Source organism: Dermacentor andersoni, chromosome 2 (genome assembly GCF_023375885.2).
Source record: "Dermacentor andersoni chromosome 2, qqDerAnde1_hic_scaffold, whole genome shotgun sequence".
In the NCBI taxonomy this organism is placed as follows: Eukaryota; Metazoa; Arthropoda; class Arachnida; order Ixodida; family Ixodidae; genus Dermacentor; species Dermacentor andersoni.
The window spans coordinates 183,811,377-183,828,556 of NC_092815.1; positions in this window are offsets into that span (position 1 = coordinate 183,811,377).

A 17,180-nucleotide genomic window follows, 5' to 3' on the forward strand; every position below is an offset into this window, starting at 1 on the left:
AAAGCTGTTCCTTTACGCCTCGCATTAACAGACGCACCTTCTTGTCTTCTGGCATTAGTGGGTCGGCCCGACCGACCAATCGCGTCATGTCTTCGACGAACATGGCGACGGTTTCATTTGGCATTTGGAACCTCGAAGACAGTGCCTGTTTGGCTCTTTCTTTCCTTTCGGGAGTGCAGAAGGCTTCGCATAGCAGTCGGTAAAACTCCTGCCAGCTGGTAATTGAGGCTTCGTGGTTCTCGTACCATACTCTCGCCGCGTCTAAAAGGGAGAAGTAGACGTTCTTCAACTTACGGCGATCGTCCCAGTCGTTAAAGGCGGCGACCCGGTCGAAATGGTCCAACCAGTCTTCAACGTCCTCAAAGGCGTCGCCATGGAACGGGTTAGGCGTGCGAGGCGCGTTGAGAATGCATGGTACGGGAGCATTTGGGATCACCTCGGTTTGGCTTGCGGTAGTTGTTGACATCTTCCTCACGGAGCTTGCCAGGGGACTGTATTGCGGTGGAAGACCTTGGAGGCGACGGCTGCTTCGATAGATTTCTGCCGTTCCCGAGGTACTGGCGTCGGTAGCTTCTGGTTCAGGACCCGTAGGCATACGATGGATGCGTACCCAGCACCTCCACCAGTTTGTCACGAGAGAAAAAGCCAGTCAGTCAGTTCTAAGCGAACAGCCGTTTACAGTTCGTGTTTGCAGCAGCTACCACGCACACTTCTTCTTCCTCGAGCTCTAGTGTAACTAGTGCGTGCCAATATTGCAGGGAACACTTGTCAATGAGATGGGGCGGTAATTTAGATGAGAATTTTTGTTGCGCGATTTGTAGACTGGAATAACTTACCCCATCTTCCACTCGCCTGGCATGGTGCCTGTGGAAAGCGACTGTGAAAATAATAAATAGAGAAACTCTGCAGAAATGCGTTTCGTGTTTTTTAGTAGGTTAGAGTTAATGGCATCGATGCCAGATGATGAAGACAACTTAATATTTTCTTTCGCAGATCAAAGCCCACGTACTGTGAATGTGATGGCTGACATGTTGCAGTGTATATGTGTGGTTGGCGGTGGAGGAAGTGTGTTCATTTCACTAATGAAGACTGAAGAAAACGCGTTGTTGAGCATATTAGCGCAGCTTAAATCTGTCACCGATTCACCCAGCTCGTTAGCAAGAGCATTGATAGGCGCTTCTTTGGGTTTTATCACCTGCCAGAATTTCCTTGGATTAGTAAGTAAAATGTTTGGCAGGTCATAGTGAAAAAAGGTTCGCTTGGCATCGCGAATTCCAATTAGGTACGCAGTTTCCGAAGCGTAATATTTCTCCTACGCAACTGAGCTTGTCTTAACCTTAGCGTGGCGATAGAGTTTTTTTTGTTTAATTTTCTAGTCGTTTTAAGGATGTCGTAAACCATGGTTTTTGTTGATTGGATGGGAATGTTATCCTGGGCATAAATTGGTACTTTAGTTCACGTCGGTTGTTTTTAAACAACAGCCAGTTATCGTAAATCGAATGGTTATGCAATTCATCTGCAAAGGTAGAAAATAATGCGTTTAATTCAGTATTTATCGCCTCGTCGTTGCCTTTTTCATATAAATAAATTGTCTTCTAGTGCATGTCGTGTGGTGGGAGAGCGAAAGTGAAAGCACCACGAATAACGTTGTGATCCCTTATCTCACGGAGACATGTAAGGGATGTTAAGCTTTCAGGATGACTGGTTAGTACAAGATCCGAAATATTGGCAGAGGTCCCCGACACACGGGTTGGCTCCAGTAGTCGCTGTGTTAAATTGTAATTTAAACACACTTCTATAAAGTCGCTCGCCTCAGTTTTACTTGTAAGTAAAGCAGCGCCATTGTCCCAGTCAATGCCGGGAAAATTAAAGTCCGAAAAAGGAGAATAATAGCATTGGGGTGCTTTGAAGTAATTTCGTTTAATATCTTGTTTAAGAGATGAGAAAAGTCCTGTTGATGGTGAGGGGGCCTGTAACAAACACCCAACAGTACTGTTTGGGGGAACATTGACATTTTGACCACAGTGTTACAAGGTGGCTGTCAAGGTTAACTCGTGTGCACGGCAATTGTTGGTTCACGGTAATCAGAACACCTCCGCCACGTGCGTCTCTCAGATCGCATCGATAAACGTCGAAGATGGAAAGAATGGCCAGGACTTCTGCGTCACTGATTTCTTTTGTAAGCCACGTTTCGGTTAGCATCAGTAAGTTATTGGCGGATGATGACATAAGGTTTGATACGTGTTCACGCTTTGCTAGAAAGCAGGGTATGTTGGTGAAAATTGCTGAAAAATGCAGATTACTACGCGCGATGGCAGTGGATGCGCGTGGAACCATTATGAACCGTGAACGTACTCAGGCGGCGGCTTCATATGGCACATCCGCGCGGGCCACACCTTGAAAGCGATCTGCGATGCCCACAGAGTGCCGACTGGTCATAGCTTCGCGCGCTAGCTGTGTTCTCGCCGTTTCGTTGGCGTTGAAGCGAGAGGCAGCGCAAAGGGAAATTCGCTCGCTGCTGCGGGCACGATCTCCAGAGTGGTTTTCGCGCTGGGTAAGCACTGAAATGCTTACGCATTTAAAAGTAGGACTTACCTACACCGCCTAAACTCTGCAAATGTGGGCTGGGCCGAGCAGAGTGCGCGCCCAGGCACAGCCAGGTACCCAAAGCCCAATACCTAGAAGTTTGTGATGCTGGTATATAATTTTTAAAGAAAACGCAACATGAACGAGCAATATCTTTGCATGAAGTCATGCAGACCGAATAGTTTTCATGCGCTAATAGAAGGACAATGATGCAATGTCCATGCAATCATTCACGAAATCTAGCGTGGTTAAATGGGTTGTAAAGGTATAACGATGAATGGTACTTGGAATGACCAGAGTTTTATTCTAGATGGAAAACATGGGCGTATCCATTTCCCTTCCCTATATAAACCCATGTATTGACAGCCAGACGGGAATTTCACAATATTTACAACTTCACTGTGCAGCAAGAGTTAGCAGAAGGAGGAGTTGAGTGTCTCATAAAAATGCTTGAATTCGCAGTGCTCCCCTGCACTGGACCACGTGTATTATCGTGTGGTTCTGGAAGTGTGTTGGCTACCTCGAGGTGAAAGGCACCATTAGATCTGAGGGAGGAGAAATTCCGACACATATGCATCCTGCCAGATATTACAGATTTAGAAAACCAGAGGAAAGCTTGTAAACCTATCAAATAGACACTTTATTTGATAAAGCTAAGGTTGCTCCCAGCAAAGAAGCACCTGCACTGACAAAAGCTGTAAGCTGCAGTAAACGCTAGACTTAAGAAAGTGCGTGCTCTGACGTTATACATGAGTAATAAACACGATTGGACTACACAGATGAAGGCAGTGCTGCCTCATCTGAAAATATCGTTGTTACCTTTTGCTCTCCTATTCGCCGCATAAACGTTATGTATTAAGACATAGTCTCAATGTTGAGTGCAATGCCTTTGTCACTGGCTAGCTAATAAAGAGGTGTATATGACAGAATTAGAATGTATTCTTCGGCTCCTACTTCGTGACTCATGAGCCGTATGTGTTTCCGTAGGGGCGGATCCACCGCCACAGGGTCAATTGAAGTGGAGTTTCTTACAGGGGCATGGACGTCTGCATAAATAAAGTTTCCCATTTTTTACACACTGCAAGTGCCCAGTCTTTATCAATCTTTTAACTCACGGACACATGAGGCGCACGTTATCCTATTAATTTAATAAAGAGGTGTAAAATCGACGAAAAGCTATTAAACGTGTTTGTGTTTTCTATCCGCCGACCCTGAGAAGGCTCGCGCACTGCATAATGCCGTTTCCCTTCGTCGCAGCGCACCGGTGTTACGCGCTAAAGCATACCTAATGTATTGCGGTGAAGCATACCAGTAGTGTAAAGTGGCCAGTGTCACTGGATAGTGCGATACACGCGGTGCTCGCCGCCACGTCCCCTGCCAGAGCAAAAATACTGAGGCACCTAATAAATATACTGGCAGACTTTCACAGATATTTCAAACGTAGCTGTGGTGATATGAGCGCTTGTTTCGCCAGCCTAGCGCACTGTGTATACAATATAGTAACGGGAATTCGGTACGCGCTCCTTAGTGATATACAAGCAAGCACGCGCCTCAACGTAACTATGAAACTGTGCCGTGTAGTCGATCATTGTTGCTGTACAGCTTTGACAAGGGTCTCTATACGGCTATGAAACCGCATGGCGCCGTTCCTCTTTTTTTCATTTTAACATACAGATACGAAATGCGTTCGAATACCACGAATAGCCGGCGCGGCTTAATGCTTTGCCAGTGTTGCTACACAGTTGACACAATGATCTACGACTATTAAGGTGCTTAGCGACGTTCAGTTTCCTCACTTTCACATACACATAGTTCAACTCATAAGCTGTTTCCTTTCTCGCGTAAATCTTCTGAAGCATGCGGTACGCGCAACGACACAATGAACAATGCACTTTTGTGCTTTCTCAGAACGTCTGGTTTGCGTGAGCATCTTTAACTTAAGTACTGTCCGTACACGTATCTCGGGGTAGCCAACCTTAAGTACTGTCCGTACACGTACGCGTAGGGTAGCCAACCAGACCCTTGACTGGTTAACATCCCTGCCTTCCTATATTCATCTCTCTCTCTCGCACCGGCACGATGTATGCTGTGCCATTAAATTTGTCCGAGAAGACACCTCACTTCCAAACGTATCCCGCTGCGACTATCAGAATTTATTCTGCTACCTTCGCAACAAAATGCAACAAACTCACCTCGGACACGGCTTCCTCGCCGCGCCAGCCACGCATTCTGTCCATTCTGTGCTCGGTTAGGGACGCACGGAGTTAACAACATTCTCGCTCGTAGTACCTAGGTGAAAACAAATCTTAAAGATCGAAAGTCCCCACATTTCCTTCTCACAACGACTGCCCCTCACGCGTGCGTAGAAAGAACGGTTAAGTCAAATTTTGATGTGCTTGTTGACAGCACGGGGACTGGTTCTCCACATTGTTCACTGTACGTGACTTTCGCCGGGCGATAATGGCGTCGTTTTTTTTTCAGTTTCGGTATGAAAAACATCGATTTTTACGAGTTCTTTTTGACGGATTCAGCTGCATTTCAAGCGCAAGATTTTGCACGGAGGCTACTGCACGTCTAAGTTATCTGCAGCTAGGCTTTTTAGGCCATCGAAAATTTCGTTGCAGTTGGCCTTTAACGCTGTCACGTTAATATCTATCTATCTATCTATCTATCTATCTATCTATCTATCTATCTATCTATCTATCTATCTATCTATCTATCTATCTATCTATCTATCTATCTATCTATCTATCTATCTATCTATCTATCTATCTATCTATCTATCTATCTATCTATCTATCTATCTATCTATCTATCTATCTATCTATCTATCTATGTCTCTATCTATCTATCTATCTATCTATCTATCTATCTATCTATCTATCTATCTATCTATCTATCTATCTATCTATCTATCTATCTATCTATCTATCTATCTATCTATCTATCTATCTATCTATCTATCTATCTATCTATCTATCTATCTATCTATCTATTGATCTATCTATCTATCTATCTATCTATCTATCTATCTATCTATCTATCTATCTATCTATCTATCTATCTATCTATCTATCTATCTATCTATCTATCTATCTATCTATCTATCTATCCATCTGTCCGTCTATTCGCCAGTCCGTCTATCCGCCAGTCCGTCTGTCCGTCCGTCTGTCCGTCCGTCCGTCCGTCCGTCCGTCCATCTGTCTGTCTGTCTGTCTGTCTGTCTGTCTGTCTGTCTGTCTGTCTGTCTGTCTGTCTGTCTGTCTGTCTGTCTGTCTGTCTGTCTAGCACTAGCGGGTGCACATGACGACTCGAAAAGAGATATTGAGGGAAGCACGGACAAAACGGGGCAAAAGAGAGCAACATGCAATGCAGGAATCAGTAAAAGGACGAGGCGGAGGAAGGAGGTAAACATCCTGGAAAAGGCCATCGCACGTCAGCAACTTCCTCACTAGCGCGGCTAGAGACGCCGCGAGTGCCGCTCGCATGACGTCAGGGCCAAGACTAGCCGGGACGCGCGTTTCTATTTACGTCCAACACAGTGCTAAAGCTTCATCCAGTGCTAAAGGGACTTTACCTAGTGCTCGACCGTTGCGCCGTCATGCAGCGCTCGCGTATACTACGTTTCTAGGTACGTTTTTCCTGAAGTGCCACGGTGAGCGCCCTAGATCATCCTAGGCCCTTGCTGGGACTAGGGAGATGTTATACCTGGGCGCACGATCTGCACAGCCAGCTGTCGCTAAGAGAAAATATGTTTTGCAAAACACGCCGCATGGACTATTTGGAAGTAAAAGTTGTGCGCGGAAGCTGAAGTGATACTGGACGAATTTTCTTCAGTCTAGATAAGGTCTGGACGTGATAAGAAGTTGGTTTTCGTATGCGAGGCGCTTCGATCTACAAATTTAAGTTGGGATATTCGTAGGATTTGGAGGTTTTCTCGCGCCGCGAGCCATATCCTCGCTGCAGTGAAGAGTGCTTTTCTTCTTTACGTCACTATCTCTCTTCCAACCGAAACACTAGCACGGCACAGGCGCCACACACGACGCATACTAAACAAACTATCGTGCGACGTCCAGGAACAAACAAGAAAAGAAAAATCACGCTGAAACTTTTCTGGGAGTTGGACTAAGTATGCGTAAGCATTGTGCCACTTGCTCATCTCCAGGCAGCCTGGGGTCATTACCAATGTTATGTAACTGGATTAGGCCAGCACTAACAATAGCGTATTGGCGACACGAACTGGTGCCGACGGCGGGGCCAGGGGCATTGATGACGCAAGCAATGTTCTGCAGGTGGAGGCGCCAGGTGCGCTGATGACGTTCCCATCACTATAAGTCTTCATCGATCTTTAGCGCCTTATCCATTTCATTTCATTTCATTTCATTTCTTTAAAGACCCCCGTAGTAGGGGTATTACATAAGGGGTGGGGATACAACATATACAAACCAGTGTTATAATGCATTCAATTCTGTAAATAAAAAAAGTTGTTACATGTTGAACAAATTGTGAAGAGCAGGGGATGGCAGCGATATGATGAGGAAGGCCCATTCCAGTCTTTAGATACTCGGTAGAAAAATGAGGCTAACAATGTATTTGTGGTTGTGCTATCTGCTGGGGATGGCCAATGCGTGTTGACAGGCCCGTTGGGGGAACAATGTATGGTAGTCGATTAAGCGTTGAATAGTAGAACCTGTGGAGGAGGGATAGGGTGGCAATGCGGCGAGGAATGGATAGAACCGATAAGGAAGATTCTTTTCTTTAAAGGTGATATGCTGATTTTGTAGAGTATGTGGAATGAATATACCTACCTGGTGGCGCTATTCTGAACTGCCTCGAGGACACTGGCGAGATATGCTTGATGTGGATCCCAGATGGCAGATGCGTATTCGAGTTTCGTTTTTACCAATGATCTATAGGGTAACAGTTTTACATGCAATGCAGCAAGACGATGGTGACGTCTTAAAAATCCCAATGTTTTGTTAGCCGATGAAATAACATTAGTAACATGCGCATTCCAGGCTAAATCCTTAGCCAAGGTGATACCTAAGGCCGAAGACATCGGACGCACTAGCGCTGTGGTGATGATGTGGTTTCCGGCCCACATGGGCAATGACGTGTCGGAACGCGGGAACGTGAACCACAACGAGACGGCCAACTCGGCCGCGCGAGGACTAACCAACCGCGCAGCTGCAAGCACGGCCGACTCGGAGTGTTGGTCACGGTGCAGTGCCAAGGAGAAGATGACCACCTTCAACGAAATAGTGAAGTGGTACAGATTTAACAGACAGACTATGCCGCCACCTCGCCCGGGGCTTACCCGGAAGGAGGCAGTGTTATACAGGCAATTACAGACGGGGTCCCTGCTCACCCCGGTGCTAGCTAAACACGTGTGTCCGAGCGTGTACGCGAGTGACGTGTGTAGACTGTCCGCTAAGGAGAGAGCCACCGCGGCTCACATCCTTTGGGACTGTAGTATAAATCCACCGCAGCTAGAGGCTGCAACGAGGATATATGACCAAGATACACAACTCTAGGCCCTCTCGGATCCGCGGAAGTAGCGAGGAACCAAGACCTCGAGGAGCACAATGCACGAGATTGACGTAGTGGCCGCGTCGCGGTAAAAGCTTGTCCTCCCTGCGTGGAGGGAGCCTAACCGACTCTGCAGGCATTTTCACTAAGGTTGTTCTCTCTCTCTCTCTTGCAGGATTCTACTAATTTCACGGTGACGTCACCGATCCGATAAGAAAAGCGAAGCGGGTGATGACGACAGGTAAATGAGACAAGTTTGCATTTATTAGAGCTGAGTGTCATCAACCAAAGATCACACCATTATTGTACCCGGTTAAGGGCGGATTGAAGAGTTGTTTGGTCAGTGATGGTACTGACTGCGCGGTAAATAACGCAGTCATTGGTAAACATTCGGACATGGCAGGACACATGCAAGGGTAAGTCGTTAATGTAAATTAAGAAAAGAAGGGGGCCAAGGACAGACCCCTGCGGTACGCCTGATGTGACGAGTGCAATGTTTGAAGCGTGGTTATTAAATGAGACATACTAGGGGCGGTTAGTTAAAAATTGCTCAAGCCATTTTAGGATATCAGGATGCAAATGCAAACAAGAAAGTTTTAGTAATAGGCGTCGGATAGATATTTTGTCAAACGCTTTCGCGTAATCCAAAAATATGGAGTCTGTTTGTATGTAACTGTCAAGATTAGCACGAGTGTCATGAAGAAATAGTGCAAGCTGGGTTTCGCAAGAACGGTCCCTGCGGAACCCGTGCTGCATAGGATGAAAGAAGTTGTTAGCGTCTAGAAAGTTCATAATATGAGAGTAGATTACATGATCCATGATATTGCAGGGAACGCTTGTCAATGAGATGGGGCGGTAATTTAGAGTAGAATTTTTGTTGCGCGATTTGTAAACTGGAATAACTTACGCCATCTTCCACTCGTCTGGCATGGTGCCTGTGGAAAGCGACTGTGAAAATAATAAATAGAGAAACTCTGCAGAAATGCGTTTCGTGTTTTTTAGTAGGTTAGAGTTAATGCCATCGATGCCAGATGATGAAGACAACTTAATATTTTCTATCACAGATCAAAGCCCACGTACTGTGAATGTGATGGCTGACATGTTGCATTGTATATTTGTGGTTGGTGGAGGAGGAAGTTTCTCCATTTCACTAATGAAGACTGAAAAAAACGCGTTGTTGAACATATTAGCGCAGGTTAAATCTCTCACCGATTCACCCAGCTCGTTAGCAAGAGCATTGGTAGGCGCTTCTTTGGGGTTTATCGCCTGCCAGAATTTCCTTGGATTAGTAAGTAAAATGTTTGGCAGGTCATAGTGAAAAAAGGTTCGCTTGGCATCGCGAATTCCAATTAGGTACGCAGTTTCCGAAGCGTATTATTTCTCCTACGCAACTGAGCTCGTCTTAACCTTAGCGGGGCGATAGAGTTCTTTTTTTTAATTTTCTAGTCGTTTTAAGGATGTCGTAAACCATGGTTTTTGTTGATTGGATGGGAATGTTATCCTGGGCATAAATTTGTTCTTTAGTTCACATCGGTTGTTTTTAAACAACAGCCAGTTATCGTAAATCGAATGGTTATGCAATTCATCTGCAAAGGTAGAAAATAATGCGTTTAATTCAGTATTTATAGCCTCGTCGTTGCCTTTTTCTTATAAATAAATTGTCTTCTAGTGCATGTCGTGTGGTGGGAGAGCGAAAGTGAAAGCACCACGAATAACGTTGTGATCCCTTATCTCACGGAGACATGTAAGGGATGTTAAGCTTTCAGGATGACTGGTTAGTACAAGATCCGAAATATTGGCAGAGGTCCCCGACACACGGGTTGGTTCCAGTATTCGCTGTGTTAAATTGTAATTTAAACACAGTTCTATAAAGTCGCTCGCCTCAGCTTTACTTGTAAAAAAGCAGCGCCATTGTCCCAGTCAATGCCGGGAAAATTAAAGTCCCCAAAAAGGAGAATAATAGCATTGGGGTGCTTTGAAGTAATTTCGTTTAATATCTTGTTTAAGAGATGAGAAAAGTCCTGTTTATGATGAGGGGGCCTGTAACAAACACCCAACAGTACTGTTTGTGGGGAACATTGACATTTTGACCACTGTGTTACAAGGTGGCTGTCAAGGTTAACTCGTGTGCACGGCAATTGTTGGTTCACGGTAATTAGAACACCTCCGCCACGTGCGTCTCTCAGATCGCATCGATAAACGTCGAAGTTGGGAAGATCGGCCAGGACTTCTGCGTCACTGATTTCTTTTGTAAGCCACGTTTCTGTTAGCATCAGTAAGTTATTGGCGGATGATGACATAAGGTTTGATACGTGCTCACGCTTTGCTAGAAAGCTGCGTAAGTTGCTGAAAATTGCTGAAAAATGCAGATTACTACGCGGGATGGCAGTGGATGCGCGTGGAACCATTATGAACCGTGAACGGACTAAGGCGGCGGCTTCATATGGCACCGCCGCGCGGGCCACACCTTGAAAGCGATCTGCGATGCCCACAGAGTGCCGACTGGTCATAGCTTCGCGCGCTAGCTGTGTTCTCGCCGTTTCGTTGGCGTTGAAGCGAGAGGCAGCGCAAAGGGAAATTCGCTCGCTGCTGCGGGCACGATCTCCAGAGTGGTTTTCGCGCTGAGTAAGCACTCAAATGCTTACGCATTTAAAAGTAGGACTTACCTACACCGCCTAAACTCTGCAAATGTGGGCTGGGCCGAGCAGAGTGCGCGCCCAGGCACAGCCAGGTACCCAAAGCCAAATACCTAGAAGAATCCCCGGCGTGTGCCACGGCGTTTTGGTGAAAGAGTACCTGAAACGGTGGCTGTGAACGCAATTTGTTCCCTGAATTGTGCACGATGAGTGGCCCAACGTCCTTGCCCGCCGGCATATTCTACTGCACGTGCCTAAATCTGAATACCCAGTCACCCAAGTTATGTTTTCGTATGCATAGCTAGTGGCACTTACACAGTATAGTCCAAGTTGTGACGTTGGAGGCCGAAAGAGCATCGAGTGACAGCTGTATTGGGAAAGTCCGTAAAAGAAGGATAAAAGCTCAGAAAGAAAAAAAAGAATCCAGTGGTCACAATGGCCTCCCGTTAGGAGGTCCTGACAGTAGCTCCTCAGGATTAAATAAAGTTCGTTGTCTGTCTGTCTGTGTTCTGTCTGTCTGTCCCGACCCAACCTCTACCCTCAAACAGAAACTTAACAACACACAATAACAACACACTTTATCAACGGATCAACACTATATACAATATATACAGCCCTACAGTGGAGGTCTGCAGGGTGTGTACAAGAGGGTTTTCGCGTATATCCTCCATTTACACGCAGCCTTCGGGGCCGGGCTTCGAACCCGTCCCACTGCAGCACAGTCGCGTAACCCCCAAGCCACTGCGCTACCCCGAAGGGTGTAAGTGTAGGGTTTGAGCTACCTTATATGATTTACGTTGGTGTGATGGCCGAAGCGGGAAGCAAGGCAGAGTAATGCGATCAATAAATAAGCTCGACGGTGCGGTGCATTGGTAAATAAAGAAAATGTATTTGCAGATACCATTCGTATCTGGCAATAAGTGTTAATCGAGGCTCTCGGCGACGTTTGTGATGCTGGTATATAATTTTTAAAGAAAACGCAACATGAACGAGCGATATCCTCGCATGAAGTCATGCAGACCGAATAGTTTTCATGCGCTAATAGAAAGACAATGATGCAATGTCCATGCAATCATTCACGAAATCAAGTGTGGTTAAATAGGTTGTAAAGGTATAACGATGAATGGTACTTGGAATGACCAGAGTTCTATTCTAGATGGAAAACATGGGCGTGTCCATTTCCCTTCAGTATATAAACCCATGTACTGACAGCCAGACGGGAATTTCACAATATTTACAACTTCACTGTGCAGCAAGAGTTAGCAGAAGGAGGAGTTGAGTGTCTCATAAAAATGCTTGAATTCGCAGTGCTCCTCTGCACTGGACCACGTGTATTATCGTGTGGTTCTGGAAGTGTGTTGGCTACCTCGAGGTGAAATGCACCATTAGATCTGAGGGAGGAGAAATTCCCACACATATGCATCCTGCCAGATATTCCAGATTTAGAAAACCAGAGGAAAGCTTGTAAACCTATCAAATAGCAACTTTATTTGATAAAGCTAAGGTTTTTCCCAGCAAAGAAGCACCTGCACTGACAAAAGCTGTAAGCTGCAGTAAACGCTAGACTTAAGAAAGTGCGTGCTCTGACGTTATACATGAGTAATAAACACGATTGGACTACACAGATGAAGGCCGTGCTGCCTCATCTCAAAATATCGTTGTTACCTTTTGCTCTCCTATTCACCGCATCAACGCTATGTATTAAGACATAGTCTCAATGTTGAGTGCAATGCGTTTGTCACTGGCTAGCTAATAAAGAGGTGTATATGTCAGCATTAGAATGCATTCTTTGGCTCCTACTTCGTGACTCATGAGCCGTATGTGTTTCCGTAGGGCCGGATCCAGCGCCACAGGGTCAATTGAACTGTAGTTTCTTACAGGGGCATGGACGTCTGCATAAATAAGGTTTCCCATTTTTTACACACTGCAAGTGCCCAGTCTTTATCAACCTTTTAACTCACGGACACAGGAGGTGCACGTTATCCTATTAATTTAATAAAGAGGTGTAAAATCGACGAAAAGCAATTAAACGTGTTTGTGTTTTCTATCCGCCGACACTGAGAAGGCTCGAGCACTGCATAATGCCGTTTCCCTTCGTCGCAGCGCATCGGAGTTACGCGCTAAAGCATACCTAATGTATTGCGGTGAAGCATACCAATAGTGTAAAGTGGCCAGTGTCACTGGATAGTGCGATACACGCGGTGCTCGCCGTCCCGTCCCCTGTCACAGCAAAAACACAGAGGCACCTAATAAATATACTCGCAGACTTTCACAGATATTTCAAACGTAGCTGTGGTGCTATGAGCGCTTGTTTCACCAGTCTAGCGCACTGTGTATACAATATAGTAACGGGAATTCGGTACGCGCTCCTTAGTGATATACAAGCAAGCACGTGCCTCAACGTAACTATGAATCTGTGCCATGTAGTCGATCATTGTTGCTGTACAGCTTTCACAAGGGTATAAATACGGCTATGAAACTGCATGGCGCCGTCCTCTTTTTTGCATTTTAACATACAGTTACGAAATGCGTTCCAATTCCACGAATAGTCGACGAGGCTTAATGCTTTGTCAGTGTTGCTACACAGTTGACTAATGATCTGCGACTATTAAGGTGCTTAGCGACGTTCAGTTTCCTCACTTTCACACAAACACTGTTCAACTCATAAGCTGTTTCCTTGCTCGCGTAAATCTTCTGAAGCATGCGGTACGCGCAACGACACGATGAACAATGCACTTTTGTGCTTTCTCAGAACGTCTGGTTTGCGAGAGCGGCTTTAACTTAAGTACTGTCCGTACACGTATCTACACGTTCTCTCTCCCTTCTCCCTTCCCCCAGTTTAGGGTAGTCAACCAGACCCTTGACTGGTTAACATCCCTGCCTTCCCATATTCATCTCTCTCTCTCTCTCTCTTTCGCTCTCTCGCACCGGCACGATGTATGCTGTGCCATTAAATTTGTCCGAGAAGACACCTCACTTCCAAACGTATCCCGCTGCGACTATCAGAATTTAATCTGCTACCTTCGCAACAAAATGCAACAAACTCACCTCGGACACGGCTTCCTCGCCGCGCCAGCCACGCATTCTGTCCATTCTGTGCTCGGCTAGGGACGAACGGAGCTAACATTCTCGCTCGTAGTACGTAGGTGAAAACAAATCTTAAAGATCGAAAGTCCCCACATTTCCTTCTCGCACCACTGCTCCTCACGCGTGCGTAGAAAGAACGGTTAAATCGAATTTTGATGTGCTTGTTGACAGCACGGGGACTGGTTCTCCACATTGTTCACTGTACGTGACTTTCGCCGGGCGATATTGGCTTTGTTTTTTTTTTCAGTTTCGGTATGAAAAACATCGATTTTCGCGAGCTCTATTTGACGGATTGAGCTGCATTTCAAGCGCAAGATTTTGCACGGAGGCTACTGCATGTCTAAGTTATCTGAAACTAGGCTTTTTAGGCCGTCGAAAATTTCGTTGCAGCTGGCCTTTAACGCTGTCACGTTATTATCTATCTATCTATCTATCTATCTATCTATCTATCTATCTATCTATCTATCTATCTATCTATCTATCTATCTATCTATCTATCTATCTATCTATCTATCTATCTATCTATCTATCTATCTATCTATCTATCTATCTATCTATCTATCTATCTATCTATCCAACTATCTATCTATCTATCTGTCTATCTATCTATCCGTCTGTCCGTCTATCCGCCAGTCCGCATATCCGCAAGTCCGTCTATCCGCCAGTCCGTCTATCCGCCAGTCCGTCCGTCCGTCCGTCCGTCCGTCCGTCCGTCCGTCCGTCCGTCCGTCCGTCCGTCCGGCGTCTGTCTGTCTGTCTGTCTGTCTGTCTGTCTGTCTGTCTGTCTGGTCTGTCTGTCTCTCTGTCTGTCTGTCTGTCTGTCTGTCTGTCTGTCTTTCTGTCTGTCTGTCTGATCTGTCTGTCTGTCTGTCTGTCTGTCTGTCTGTCTGTCTGTCTGTCTGTCTGTCTGTCTGTCTGTCTGTCTGTCTGTCTGTCTGTCGGTCTGTCTGTCTGTCTGTCTGTCTGTCTGTCTCTCTGTCTGTCTCTCTGTCTGTCTAGCACTAGCGGGTGCACATGACGACTCGAAAAGAGATATTGAGGGAAGCACGGACAAAACGGGGCAAAAGAGAACAACATGCAATGCAGGAATCAGTAAAAGGACGAGGCGGAGGAAGGAGGTAAAAAACCTGGAAAAGGCCATCGCACGTCAGCAACTTCCTCACTAGCGCGGCTAGAGACGCCGCGAGTGCCGCTCGCATGACGTCAGGGCCAAGACTAGCCGGGATGAGCGTTTCTATTTACGCCCAACAGAGTGCTAAAGCTTTATCCAGTGCTAAAGGGACTTTACCTAGTGATCGACCGTTGCGCCGTCATGCACCGCTCGCGTGTACTACGTTTCTAGGTACGTTTTTCCTGGTGTGCCACGGTGAGCGCCCTAGATCATCCTAGGCCCTTGCTGGGACTAGGGAGATGTTATACCTGGGCGCACGATCTGCACATCCAGCTGTCGCTAAGAGAAAATGTGTTTTTCAAAACACGCCGCCTAGACTATTTCGAAGTAAAAGTTTTGTGGGGAAGCTGAAGTAACACTGGACGAATTTTCTTCAGTCTAGATAAGGTCTGGACGTGATAAGAAGTTGGTTTTGGAATGCGAGGCGCTTCGATCTACAAAATTAAGTTGGGATATTCGTAGGATTTGGAGGTTTTCTCGCTCCGCATGCCATATCCTCGCTGCAGTGAAGAGTGCTTTTCTTCTTTACGTCACTATCTCTCTTCCAACCGAAACAGTAGCACGGCACAGGCGCCACACACGACGCATACTAAACAAACTCTCGTGCGACGTCCAGGAACAAACAAGAATAGAAAAATCACGCTGAAATTTTTCTGGGAGTTGGACTAAGTATGCGAAAGCATTGTGCCACTTGCTCATCTCCAGGCAGCCCGGGGTCATTACCAATGTTATGAAACTGGATTAGGCCAGCGCTAATAATAGCGTATTGGCGACACGAACTGGTGCCGACGGTGGGGCCAGGGGCATTGATGATGCAAGCAATGTTCTGCAGGTGGAGGCGTCAGGTGCGCTGATGACGTTCCCATCACTATAAGTCTTCATCGCTCTTTAGCGCCTTATCCATTTCATTTCATTTCATTTCTTTAAAGACCCCCGTAGTAGGGGTATTACATAAGGGGTGGGGATACAACATATACAAACCAGTGTTATATTGCATTCAATTCTGTAAATAAAAAAAGTTGTTACATGTTGAACAAATTGTGAAGAGCAGGGGATGGCAGCGATTTGATGAGGAAGGCCCATTCCAGTCTTTAGATATTCGGTAGAAAAATGAGGCTGAATATGTATTTGTGGTTGTGCTATCTGCTGGGGATGGCCAATGCGTTGTGACAGGCGCGTTGGGGGAACAATGTATGGTAGTCGATTAAGCGTTGAATAGTAGAACCTGTGGAGGAGGGATAGGGTGGAAATGCGGCGACGAATGGATAGAAGCGATAAGCAAGATTCTTTTCTTTAAAGGTGATATGCTGATTTTGTAGAGTATGTGGAATGAATATACCTACCTGGTGGCGCTATTCTGAACTGCCTCGAGGACACTGGCGAGATATGCTTGATGCGGATCCCAGATGGCAGATGCGTATTCGAGTTTCGTTTTTACCAATGATCTATAGGGTAACAGTTTTACATGCAATGCAGCAAGACGATGGTGACGTCTTAGAAATCCCAATGTTTTGTTAGCCGATGAAATAACATTAGTAACATGCGCATTCCAGGCTAAATCCTTAGCCAAGGTGATACCTAAGTATTTGCAGGATTCTACTAATTTCACGGTGACGTCACCAATCCGATTTGAAAAACGAAGCGGGTGATGACGACGGCTAAATGAGACAAGTTTGCATTTATTAGTGCTGAGTGTCATCAACCAAAGATCACACCGTTATTGTACCCGGTTAAGGGCGGATTGAAGAGTTGTTTGGTCAGTGATGGTACTGACTGCGCGGTAAATAACGCAGTCATTGGTAAAATTACGGACATGGCAGGACACATGCAAGGGTAAGTCGTTAATGTAAATTAAGAAAAGAAGGGGGCCAAGGACAGACCCCTGCGGTACGCCCGATGTGACGAGTGCAATGCTTGAAGCGTGGTTATTAAATGAGACATAGTGGGAGCGGTTAGTTAAAAATTGCTCAGGCCAATTAGGATATCAGGATGCAAATGCAAAGAAGAAAGTTTTAGTAATAGGCGTGGACAGATATTTTGTCGAACGCTCTCGCGTAATCCCAAAATATGGCGTCTGTTTGTATGTAACTGTCAAGATTAGCACGAGCGTCATGAAGAAATAGTGCAAGCTGGGTTTCGCAAGAACGGTCCCTGCGGAAACCGTGCTGCGA